Source organism: Meleagris gallopavo, chromosome 2 (assembly GCF_905368555.1).
Source record: "Meleagris gallopavo chromosome 2, MGAL_WU_HG_1.1, whole genome shotgun sequence".
In the NCBI taxonomy this organism is placed as follows: Eukaryota; Metazoa; Chordata; class Aves; order Galliformes; family Phasianidae; genus Meleagris; species Meleagris gallopavo.
This window is the reverse complement of record NC_139405.1, coordinates 5,779,879-5,792,575: the sequence shown is the minus strand read 5'-3', so window position 1 is coordinate 5,792,575 and position 12,697 is coordinate 5,779,879. Positions and strand designations below refer to the sequence as shown.

Here is a 12,697-nt window from a genome sequence, read left to right as displayed (position 1 = left end):
CAGCAGTAGCACTGGATGAAGCCTGGATGCTTCCTTGTATAGGTGCACTGCTGTTGTACAAATGAACCCCCAGTACCCAGGAGGTGGCTTTGCAAGTAGCTCCTCTCCAGCATGTCCCTCTGGGAGGCTGTGGGCTCAGCGTGTCTGTGCACACTCACACACAAGCACTGAGAAAAGTCCAGTTTGATCCCCTCTTGAGGCATGTGTTGTTCCTGTGCTTCTCCTCTCTCCTGTTTAAGCCAGGTACCTTCTTCCTCTGCAGATCCCGGTAGGTGTAGAAAACTCCAGAGCAATTTCTCTTCTTGTCACAACTCACAGCACAGGAAACTGAGGTAGGAAGGAGGCAGAAGCTCTTCATACCTTACACAAGTGTGTAATGGAGTCATAGAATCATAGAATGGCTTGGGTTGGAAGTTGTGATTTGATCAGGGATGAAGGAAGCAGATGGCTATTTTGTTTGTCTCTTCTTGACATCTGCTACATACACAGAGTCCTGGAAAGCTACAGTCCTGTCCACTAAAGTAACTGTTACCTGAAGTTCTTGTGGAAAATATGCCAAAGAAGAAAAAATTCCTTTTCTGCTGCCAACCTTTGGGACCAAAAATAAAAGTAGAACTGAGATAAACCCCTTGCCTATTCCTTTCATTTTATGGCTCCCCCTCTCTCCAACTCAGAAAGTGATATAAAAAAAAAGCACAAATCTGCAGGAAATCATTCATCAAAATCACTAGTCAGAGCAGGTAAATGGCTGCTGTTTTAATCGGACAAAACACAGTAAAAGAGGTTTCAAATTACCTCCTAAAGGAGATGAAAACTATTTATCATTTCATTGCACAGCTCCATCTAAGAGCAATATGCTCAGTGGAGACAGAACATCGGCCTGGAAACAGTGCTGTACTTTGAAAATGCCTTGTCCTAGCATTACACTGATGCTCCTGGCAGTTGGGGCCAGATTTCTCCTTGCAGAGACTCAAGAGAGCTCGGAATTCCACAAGCAAGTATTATAATAATACCTGTGCTACACCTACACAACCCTAATTGCTGAGACACTGCTGATACATCTCCCTGAAAAACCACTCTTCCCTGCTGATCAACACACATCCGGGGAGCCTCAAATTGGTCTGAGAACCAGGGCTTGGGGACTAGGTTTTACATTCTGAGAAATGCTGCACCTACATATTACATATGGATAAATTGTAGCATGTTCAGTCATACAAATTGTGCATAATCTTTAATTAAAAAAAAAGACAAAACAATTACTTATTGTACAACAAAGAAAGAAATAAGGAAAATGCTGTTCAGGTTAGAATCTCCTGAGCACAAAGACCTCTTACTCAACACTCCATTAATGCTAGAGAAGTAAATGTTCTTTCTCCATCTGTTGCTGCTACTCAGGATGAAGAGGCACAGCCCTGGGAAAAGCTGCAGTGAGCCATAGGGAAGCAAGGGCAGGAGCAGAGGCAGGACCACTAGTGCCATAATATACCCAGGGACAAATGCCTCCATGCAATTCTGTTATTATTTTACGCTTAGATAGCCTCTAGCACAGTAATTTCCCTTGAGCCTCCAGATCATGCATGTGGAAACACTAAATGACAACAGTAATTACAGTTTAAGGTTACTGTCGTTTGTCTAAGTCTTCTGGGCTTCAGAGGATCTGCACTAATCTCTTGTTTTTATTTTCTCCCCTCTGTTCTCATCTCAGTTTCCTCATTGCCCAGGTACTGTTAAAACCACTGAATACCAGAAATGGCCATAATCCAATTTCTTGTTGTTTTTTTCCCCCTTCTTTCATCAGATTGGGCATCTGGAACTTACTCCTATTTTCACTCTTCTCTGCTATATAACCTTTTGGAAACTTTAAAATTCCCTCTGTTTATTGCCAGCATTTTTAAAGGCAATACAGGCATACTCCACATTTGAAACATGTTTTGAAATACATAGTTAAAGATAATTCATTACACACTGTAGAATATCACAAGATATTTCAGATGGTCAAACAGATCAGTGGAGTGGGAGATCTGCAAGTATTAAAATCACCAAATCAGTCCTCTCCTCATTGTTATTTATTTATTTTTAGGCAGATAGAGAGTATTTGAAAAGACTTATTGGACTTCCTGGTTTAGTCTGAAATATTCACTGCTTCAGGTCAGGAAGGTAATTCAGCTTGCACATACTCCTTAAGCACCATGCTAATACAAAAAGCACAATGGGAGAATATATCTGGCAAGTAACATTGCCAGCTGTCCTCACTGGGAGATGTCCTTTCCCTATGCAAAAACACTCAGCACCCCAAATCAATGGTGTGACTTGTAGACTTCATTTGGTTCACTCTCCTTAAAGCAATGTTCATCTTCACACCTTCCAATCTCAATCTGGAATTTGCATTTCTTTCACATACTCAAATTTTCTCCTGTATTTATGCTGACATGTAAAAGCAGAAACATCTCATAACTAAACTCCAAATTGCACAGAGACTTTCACATGCCACCTCTGCAGTTAAACAAAACACATCTTTCCTTCCTATGGCAAGCTGCTCCATGCAGAAAAGGTTTCCTCTATAGATGGAGGTGAGCTGTCCATTTCTATAAGCAGAAGACAACTGTAATCCAGAACAATAATCAGACGCTTGTTTCAGAGACTCTCCCTTACTATCCACTTGACTTCACATTAAATGTTACTTTTCCCATCACCACGGATAATCGGACCTATGGGTGTCTGGAAATAAGATGTTTTATTTTGAAGGAAATAATGAAGCTGATGAAAATCATCAAAAGTGATTGTGAAACAAAATCATACAAATGTTCCAATTGGAAATGTTGAAACAAAACCTAAACTTTTTATTTTTGTTTTTTAATACATGAAAACATTTGGTTCAATAAATTGCCTCAAATTATTATTTCAAGAATGAAAGTTTGGGTCCTCTTTCTATTACTTTTTCTATCTGTCACTATTTCTATCAGAAATAAAACATTAAAAGCTTCAAAATATTTTTTTTTCCTTTAGGAAAATAATTATAATTTTGGTTCACTGCTTGCCCTACAGGAAACAAATTACAAGCCTTTCTTATAACATGCCTCATACAATTTAGGAAAAGATCCTTGAGATTTACAAGATATGAATACAGGTAGGTCTAGAAATGAAGAAAAGAAAAAAAGGAGGAAACATGGAGGTTTCCCTTTCTCTTTTCAGAAAATACATAGCCCAAACAGAAACTCTCTTATAGCAGTCAAGGGAATTATTCCAAGAAAACTCACGTTGCAAAAGAAATAAAATGGATTCCAATGAAGATTTTCTCAGGATAGCATCACTGTCCATAAAAGAAAATAAAGAAAGCAGTGTTCAATTATGGTAGCATCCACTGCCCTAGGAGAATAAGAAATGTACTCCAAACTGTTGCAGATCATTTCTTGCCCCTACAGTATCAGATCCATGAAACGTGAGGGCCTGGCTACTACAAGAAGAGTTCAGCCTGTTTTGAGCTGAAGAAAACAGCCATAATAACAGTACTTATAAAAGGTATCTCACATTTTTAAGATGCCCAACATACACTGAGTAGAACATAGCTTCAGCACGCAGAGGGGCTGGGATAGCAGCTGCCAGTTGGAGCTCCAGGAGAAAACGCTCCCAGGCACAGCAACCACAACTTGGGTAGAACCAAAGGCAGGATAACAGCAGCCCAATGATCCAGGAGCAGCACAGAGGAAAGCTGGCCGGGCACCAAGGAAATCAGTGGAATAACACACAAGATGGGATCGAGACAGAGCTTGTCATATTTGCTAGATGACAAAGCCAACTTAGACAGGAACAAATGCGATAAATCACTCTGCCTCAGCTTTCAAGACAAAACAAGGCATCTTCTAGCCACAGTGGCTTCTCTTACTTTTCTTTTTGATAATTTTTGATAAGGATGCAACCAACGCATCTGGACTTTATCCAAAGAAAAAAAGAGAGAGTATGCAGGCTGGACAAGGAAGAAGAGAACCAGCTATTAATGTTCAGAGGAGCACTGCAGTGTTACATAAGCCAGAGCCAAGCAGTAATCAGCTTAGTGATATTGCTGAAAGACCAGGAGCATAAAAGAAACAATTACATCTGGCAATTCTGGATCTTCTGTGAAGACTTCAAGTTTGCAAGTCTCGTGGACCCATTACTGCATATTCCTCAGTATGAAAGAATAATGGTTGGAATCAATGAAGATTAAATGAACGGAGACAGACTATTTACAAGATATTAAGCCTGTATGCAAAATAAGTGTATTTCTCTCAGCACTCAGACAGTAGATGTGTATCAATGCAGAACATGAAGCAGCATCTTGATAAAAAACATGTCCATTCGGATGTTGTTTCATATAGCATAAGCAAAGTTGCAATACTGAGCAGAGTCCGTTTGTGACAGCATAGAGCTGATATTATGCAACTAAGGGAATAAATTTCATCTGGAGATGGTAACAGTATTTATTAGTCCTTCCACGATGTTTTATTCTACCCAATCTTGTTCTGCCTCACAGGATGGAAGTTTAGAAGGTCAGGAAGCATTATTCAACTCCATCACCCCCACGACACGTGTATTTGCATTCTAATTACTGCTGGCTATTCTCAGATGTTAGAGGCACCATTTTACTGAGAAGCCATGTTCTAATGCAGCATCAAATCGTTGCTGCAGAAAATTCTCCAGAAACAATTTCAATTCAAGCCTTTATTTCATCTCCATTCTATCTCCAAATACTGCAATCAGCTTTCCCTGACCTTTATAAACTCCTTTTTGTATTCACGGAACACATCACGCATACAGGCAGTGATTTCACAGATGTATTTGTAAGTCCTTGGTGGCTCCTGGGCTATTGAGTTTGTGGCAAAATAAATTAATATTATGCTTGGGATACTGCACACACACGTTCAAGATCTGGAAACACGGTATGCTTGTAGCAGTAGTGTTTTGGAACAGATTGCAAAAAACCAAGAGGCTGAAATACTGTTCACAAAGGAAATACTCATCAAATTTTAAACAACAGTAAAGCATATTAAATGGCATGAGCGGATGCACTACCAAATACTTCATGAAATAACTTATGCCACTGCATCTTGTAGCTCAAGTCTCATAATAGAGGTGGTGGGTTTTGTTGTTGTTGTTGTTGTTTTTTGTTTTGCTTTTTATTACTATTGTTTTCTAACTGTCACAGCCCTGTGATGCAAGTCCTAGCATACTAATATACCCTAGAAAACCATAACAAGCCAAAAAGTGTTCCAACCTCATGTTGCTTTTGATTTAACAGTACATCCTTGGCTATACTGCCTTGTATTTATTGCCAGTGTCTTGTAAAGTAAATGGTTCTTCACATCAAAAACCCAAGTGCTTTAACAGCTCACTTTCTGAAGTCAAGAAAGAATCAAAATGAACTGTTCAAAATCCACTCTGTTCCATTCTAACCTTACCATGGTGTAGTCTAAAATACGTGGCCATCCTATACAGTCAATGGTACAATAATTTCAATTAACTTTATGGACTTCCCAATGCATATGCCAACTAGTGCATTTCCAATCTTTTACAAGGGTTTAACTCAAATATAACTTTCCATGCACCAGTATACCTGATTTATTTTTTTTTTTTACTTAGGGATTTGCTTAAAGAAAATAGATACTGAAATGCCTTGCCTGTTTCCAGGGAAGTTCTTTTAGCACAGAACAAATTCATCTTTAAACCAAGAATGTATAAGTGAACAATACAGCAGTTTTCTAAACTTAAGGTAAAGCTAACACTGAAGATGGGTTTGAATGTAGCAGGCTGTGTCCTGCCATAACTCAAACACTGGAACAGGTTGCCCAAGAAGGTTGTGGATGCCCCATCCCTGGAGGCATTCAAGCCAGGCTGGATGTGGCTCTGGGCAGCCTGGTCTGCTGGTTGGTGACCCTGCACATTGCAGGGGGATGGAACTAGATGATCATTGTGGTCCTTTTCAACCCAGGTCATTCTGTGATTCTATGATTCTATGAACTTGGAAGGGAGAGAGCATGCTTTTGCACCCCTACAGTTTCTGCCTTCATCCCACCAGCACAGGGCATATATTCTCACCATGGCCACTGCTTGCATGGTACTATTAAATAGAGCACATCAAAGAGCAAATTGCACAGGTAAATAACAGAAGTAATGCCTGCTCTGCAACCCAGACTGTTCTCAAGACAGGAAACAAGAGGTAGACAGAAATTGCAGAAGAAGGCTGGAGCAAAAGGCTGCTGTTGAGTTCTGTTGTCTTGACAATAAAGCAGACATGTAAACTAATGCCAACTCAGCAATTTACAGGCAGCAGAGCAGAGGCTGAATGAGGTCAGCTGTCTCAACAGTTATTCACAAAATTACTGTACTTTCACATAGCCACAAATATTTTTGGGGAATAAACTCCACCTACTGCCCTACCCTGACCTTATCCCAAGCATCACTTTGAGCCATGAAAATGACGTGACCGGAAGCAATGCAATGCTGCAGCCCATGATGGGTGCTGCCCAGCCTTCCCTCAAACGACATCCCCAGGATGGCACTGCATTGCTGCATTTATCTTCAGAAAACTCCACGTGGATCCGCATAACGCATTGTCTTCACAGTCAATTACCTTGCAGCACATCCATTTATATGTTTTCTAATGTTCTAGCTTACCCTGTAATTTTAGTTACATAGCATTTCCATAAAAACCACATACATTTGACTTCAATGTCATTTTGATAGCCTGTTATTTTATTATGTGGAGCTAATGGTCCTTTTATAGACAATGTAGCTATACAAGATTTCCAGCATTCTTAAATGCTGATATTGCTGGATTGCTTTTTGCTTCTTCCCCAGTTGTATTTCTAGTCACAAAGTAACAGATCAATTCAGCCTAGCTTTTACATTCTGCTGGATATAACAGCATTTTCTCCACTAGCAAATTGCTCAAAATACTTGATTTTCTACGCTCTGTAGTGCTGTGATATTTTACTTCACAGTACAATACGCAGTCTAAGTAAACAAGCCAGCAACACAGCACATAACATCAGGAAATCAAGCTTGGAAACTAAGAAATCCTTCAGCACCTGCTCAGCATGTTTCCTTCAACCTAAGCAACAGATTAAGCACCTGAGTAACTCGAGGCCTCATTATTTTTATATCAGAGTTCTTTTTTATTCTTATTATAGAAGCTGACTCCTATGCAATAGCTCTGATACCTCAATTAAAAGAGCAGCTACGTGCTTTGAAGCTGGAGGCACTGTCGGTCAGCTATGCCAAACAGCTGGGCAGGGCTTTCTGCTGTCCGTTTTCACCAACCTCTCCTTGGCCATGTACAGAGCTTACAAAGGCAGGGACAGCTAGAGATAGGATCCCCTCAGAGGCAGTTCTCAAAAAGCAATCACAGGGACCTGTGGAAACCCTTCCTCACAAACACTGGGTAAAGTGCAAGACATCTCACTCCACAAACAAATAAGACAGTGACCCACTCCTGGAAGATACTATTTTCTACACAATATACTTTTTTTTTAGGATGATTTATAACACAAATGTCTCCAGTTCTTGTTCGGTGATCAAACTAGCAATGCAGTTTTAACAAATAGTGTGCAGGTTTGAGAGTGGTTGATTTTGTTTCAGTATTGGAAAGACGACATATCCTCTAATGAGTTTTCCTTGGCTGTTCAATATTTATTACAGGTACTTAAACAGAGCTTTTATTACTTAATGTTCCATTTCCTTCCAAAAGGATAACACCAGTATTTGTGTAATACTGCCCAACAATCTCATAAAACTGATGGCTACTCCAAACTTTTCTCAGGTGTAATCCTACCAGCATGCCAACCTAGGCATATTGTGTATTAGGGCAAAACTCCAAACAGCCTTCACTGGGAATTCTATCATCTCTACCAGCAGCAGCACAGATTTAAATAAGAGTTGAAAACATAAGTAGCTTTTTATCCTATCATTTTCTCCTGTCTATCCTCATGCACTCACCCATACCTCCTCATGTGTCTGGGAGACTTGATGTCCTCCTCCACAGCTTTGAGATGGGGGCAGTGTTTCTTGGGACTAAATTCACTTTATATAATGCTTCTCTGCGGAGAAGTTGAAAGTTTTGGACAGATCTGGTGTCACTGTTTGGTGAAGTGCAAGGAAATTAATCCTTGTGAGGGCAAAGAGTAAGCAGCAGGAGCGCTGAGTGCACAGGGTAAGTGCTGACCCTTTCTATGGGATGGATTTTAGTATGACTGCTTCTCTGCTTCTGGGAGTGAGCCAGCTTTCTTCTCAGAAAGACAAAGCTCGGGAAACCTCCTGAGCTTTCATCAGAAGCTTAGCAGGGAAAGAAAATGACCATCACTGGACTGGAAGTTAGGAAATCAAGATGTGGGGCATGGAGCAAGACTGAAGATGTCAAATTTTGCCATTTTCATAGAAATAACAAAAATACGCCTGTTGCTATGTTTCAGGAACAAAGCTGCCTGTCACCAGTACAGAAGGTTAAACCTTCATCAGCAGTTACAGAGATCTGACCAAACCCACAAGGAAAGATACAGACCAATGGCTCCTGGCCCCTGAGGTCCCAGGTCACCTTGCTCTACATTGGCTGGAGAACTTGGGAAAAACGGCTTCTTCTGATCTCACTGGGAATGGTTTTACTTCTACAAAGGAGTAGATCTGCTGGCAAAGGGAGTAGGATAAAAAGCTCCCTCTTTAACTTATCTCAAGCCTCTCATTAAAGCTGCCAGAAAGGCAGAAAATTGGCTTACAGTGGCTACACAGCCACTGCTGAGCACTGCTGCCTGCTAAGCAGCAGTGGCTCTCCCAAGCTGCCAGCCCTCTTTCTCCCAGTCCAAGGTGACTGGGTGAAGGCACTTCTGCCTTCACACAGCAAGCAATGGGATAGCAAGGGAGCTAGGGGCTCAGACCACACGTCCATGCATGTTGAAAACCAAAGAAGAAGGGAAAGTAAGTTAAAAGATGGCAAGATGATGAGAGAACTGACAAAGGTTGATGAGGTTGGCAAAGGTAAAGCCCAGGGCAGCACCCAAAGTTACTGTCATTGCACCTGAGGCAAGGGTCCAATCAAAAGTCGGTCACATTAAGGGGCATGAGAGGTATCTGAGGTGAGGAAGAGTAGGGACGATAGTGATTTGCTTTGTTAACAGCTTAGATCTTCTGCATTTGTAGCCTCCTTTTCTTCCTTGTCTCATGACAGAACTGGTAGCTCTGGGTGTCTAGGGGTGACATCTTGAAGCTGTGCACCTGCCCTCCCCAGACTGCTGTACCACCACACACATCAGAGTTCCCCCTTCTAATCCTTTTCAGAAAACTTAACAATTGCCATCACTGAGATGTTTATAACCAAAGAACTCATCATCTAAGTGTCAAACTCACTCTCTTGTGGAAGTGGAAGATTCTCTTTTCACCTCCTCCCCGCTCCACACACATGTATTTATTCCCCTAACACCAACACAGATGCACTCACATATAGATATCAGTAAGTGGCTCTGCTCTGTATATTAAAGCCTCTTTCTGGACTGGAATTAATCTTGGCAGCTGTCTGACAAAAGAAACTGTGTGGGAGGAAAATGGTTTTATCTAAAACTTGAAAGAAAGCAAAATAATCTTAGAACAAACTGTGTTTCAACTCTTGCTCCTTCAGTGAAGATTATTTACTAACAGAAAATATCCAACAACAGCAAAAATACAAAATTATAGCTTTAAAAGGTAACTAAGGACTGTGTATTTTTTCTTTTCATTTATTTTTGTGGTCACTTTTCAAATCATGTATTAATAATCCATCTAAGGCTCTCTATAGGAGCCAACAATCCAAATCTGTTTTGAAAATTAAAATGAAGGAAATCCCATGGCTTTCTCTTAGCTGTGGTGAAAGCCATGGGAAGAAAAAGGGCTCTTGCTTCAGCCTGTCCCAGTCATTCTGTCCTCACGTTCATATCAGTATGATATGTCTGGTCCCATCCTACTCTGGTTCCTCCTGGGCTTTATGTCACTCCTGGCCATTATCCCCTGCTGTCACCCTGCTGTTTCTACTTCCCAGTTGCCCATGACTGCAGATCATTGCAAGGACCATCCCACTGCTTGAAGCCTTCAAAGAACAGCAGGTCCTTAAGTGAAGTTTCCCAAAGCAAACCAATATTAATGGCTAATCTTTTGGTCTGACAAATTAAAGCTGAAACCATTAATAAATAAAGGCAGATGAAAATGCAATTTCTCATGGTGAGTACTGGTTATCTTTCTGCTATGCCTTATGTCATTAAAAGCTCAGTTTTAACATGGAAAAATATTAAAGGTCTTTTGTTTGTTTGTTTTTTCAAAATCTATTTGGCCTCAACAGTACATAAGGAAAATAACAAAATACAGGTGTACCTGGAAATTATGGAAATTTGCAACTGATTACAAAAGAGGGGTTTCCAAACCTCTCCTAGAAGGTACTCTGTATGTCAGAGACTCTACTTTCAAGAACAAAACAGCCTTCATTTGAAATAGTTCAGCTCACTCTGGCGTTTGCCATTCTGAGAGTGAGAATCCCTGAGAGGAAACCAAAGGCACAGTGCTTTCATGAACCTGCATTTTTCCCTTAAACAGTTCAACAGCACAACACATGACACTATTATACGTGCCTTCACCTGCTGCCAGTACTGCTTCAGGCCTCAGTGATACTGTTCTATAAAATTATGTCAAATTAATCATATTTGAGGCTGTTCCTCCAAATAAATATTGGATCTCTTCTAGGAAGTTATCTTAATAACATTCCACTCCTGCCCTCTGGAAAGCAATGACTTTTATCACAGAACGGCTCTGTATGCTTAGCATATCTCCAAATTACTTTGGTAAAAACATACAGTAAATTTTATGCATAAAAGCTTTTTGAAGCATTTTAAAAGACAAGTAGGGCATGAAGATGATGCAGTAACCTGTTTGCATAGTGCTCTGCCATCTATCTCTGCAGACTCTTGAAAAACTGACATGGTTCCTCAAGGGACTTCCTTGATTAAAGAACATTAATTAATTGAGTGAACATCTGTGCTGTTTTTCAACTAATAATTAAGATTAGTGAGGAATTGTAATCTCTTTAGAAGTGAAAAGTATACAGAACAACTGCAGCCCACTATCTCACAGAATTTGGGTAGGGCTAAGCAACTACGACATTTGCCGTAGTCGTTCCCAAGAGATTTGGAAGGCTGTGTGGTGGAAGCAGTCAGTTTGCTTCCTCGCTAGCCCAGCAACAGGAACATTTTATTTTTGGCTTCATGCGTTAACATATTAACCATGACAGTGCTGACATCTGTTGCTAAACAAAATTGAGTATAAATGGTCCAGAAAACTGCCGTTAAACTCAGAAATTATTTTTGGAGTTTGAAATTAAGAACTGTCAACACAACTGATGTTTCCACTTATGCACAAAAATGACAGGAATTTTAATGATTTCCCCAAGTTCCACATGCAAAAGAAAGAAGGAAAATAAAAGTAACGATTTTAAGTGCTCTCAAACTCTATTACAAAAAACAACTGACCTATACGGTATCATTAGAACTCAAAGACTACCTAACAGGGCTAGATGAGAAACTGTTCTACCACTTATGGAAATGAAATAGCGCTTCTATTCCACTTCCATCTCCTAGTGCAACCCACAAGGCTGAGGCACACCCAGGAGTATTCTTTTCCTCACAGAGGAAATAGTCCTAATTACTTTAATATGGGGCTTTGTATGGGGCTGCTGAATCACAGAGGCCTGAACCTCTGATTAATCACCTGAGGTGAGCAATGAGTCAGCCATGGGAACACAGGTGAAGGCAATTCACCTGTGCTGCAGGAAGGGGTGGAGCCTGGCTGCACCTCTCCTAGAGCCATTTAAGAGCTGACTGCCAGTAGGGAAGGATCTCTTCTGGAGATCTGCTCCACTGGAGTCTATCACGTGAGCCCAGGATAGGGTGAACATCCTTTTTCCTTCTCTAGTATAATAATTATATCAGCCAAACTCCTGGATATACTATACCATCTGTATGTTCATTGATTGTACAGGCTTTATTCACTGAAACCAAGGAGAGCAAAGCCTTTGGTATGCAGCACCAGGAAGAATTACAGAATCGCAGAATTGCAGGGGTTGGAAGGGACCTCAAGAGATCATTGAGTCCAACTCACTGCTAAAGCAGTTCCATAAAACAGGTCACGCAGGTAGGCTTCCAGATGAGCCTTGAGCATCTCCATAGAAGGAAACTCCACCACCTCTCTGGCCAGCCTGTTGTAGTGCTCTGTCATCCTTATCATAAACAACTTCTGTATGTTTGTATGGAACTTCCTAAGTTCTGTTTTAGGCCATTACTCCTTGTTCTATTGCTACATACCACCAAGAGCGTGACCTCATCCATTTGCCTTCCACTTCCCTTTAGATACTTATAAACATTAACCAAATTGTGGTGATAACAGCAAAAATGAGATTTCATTGCATGCGACAGAAACCAACTAAGAGTCTAGAGACCACAAATATTGGAAGACTGCAAAAGAAAGCATTTCTGAAAGAGAAAATAGACTCATTTAAGCTCTTTTAAATACTTTCTTAGACACACTTGAGTCTGAGACAGCAGATTAAATGGCCAGTCTGGAACAAGTACAGGAGTGCTCAGTTTGAGGCTGAGGCTGCAGTGAGTATCAGCAGGCCCAGGACTGGACACACGCAACCCTGTTGGACATGGGTCAA

General features: G+C 40.7%; 1 protein-coding gene across 1 annotated transcript in view; it reads right to left on the bottom strand.

Annotated features, from left to right (window-relative positions):
• PCSK2 (proprotein convertase subtilisin/kexin type 2) overlaps positions 1-12,697 on the bottom strand; it is a 96,597-nt gene that overhangs the window by 64,796 nt on the left and 19,104 nt on the right. The window lies entirely within an intron of this gene.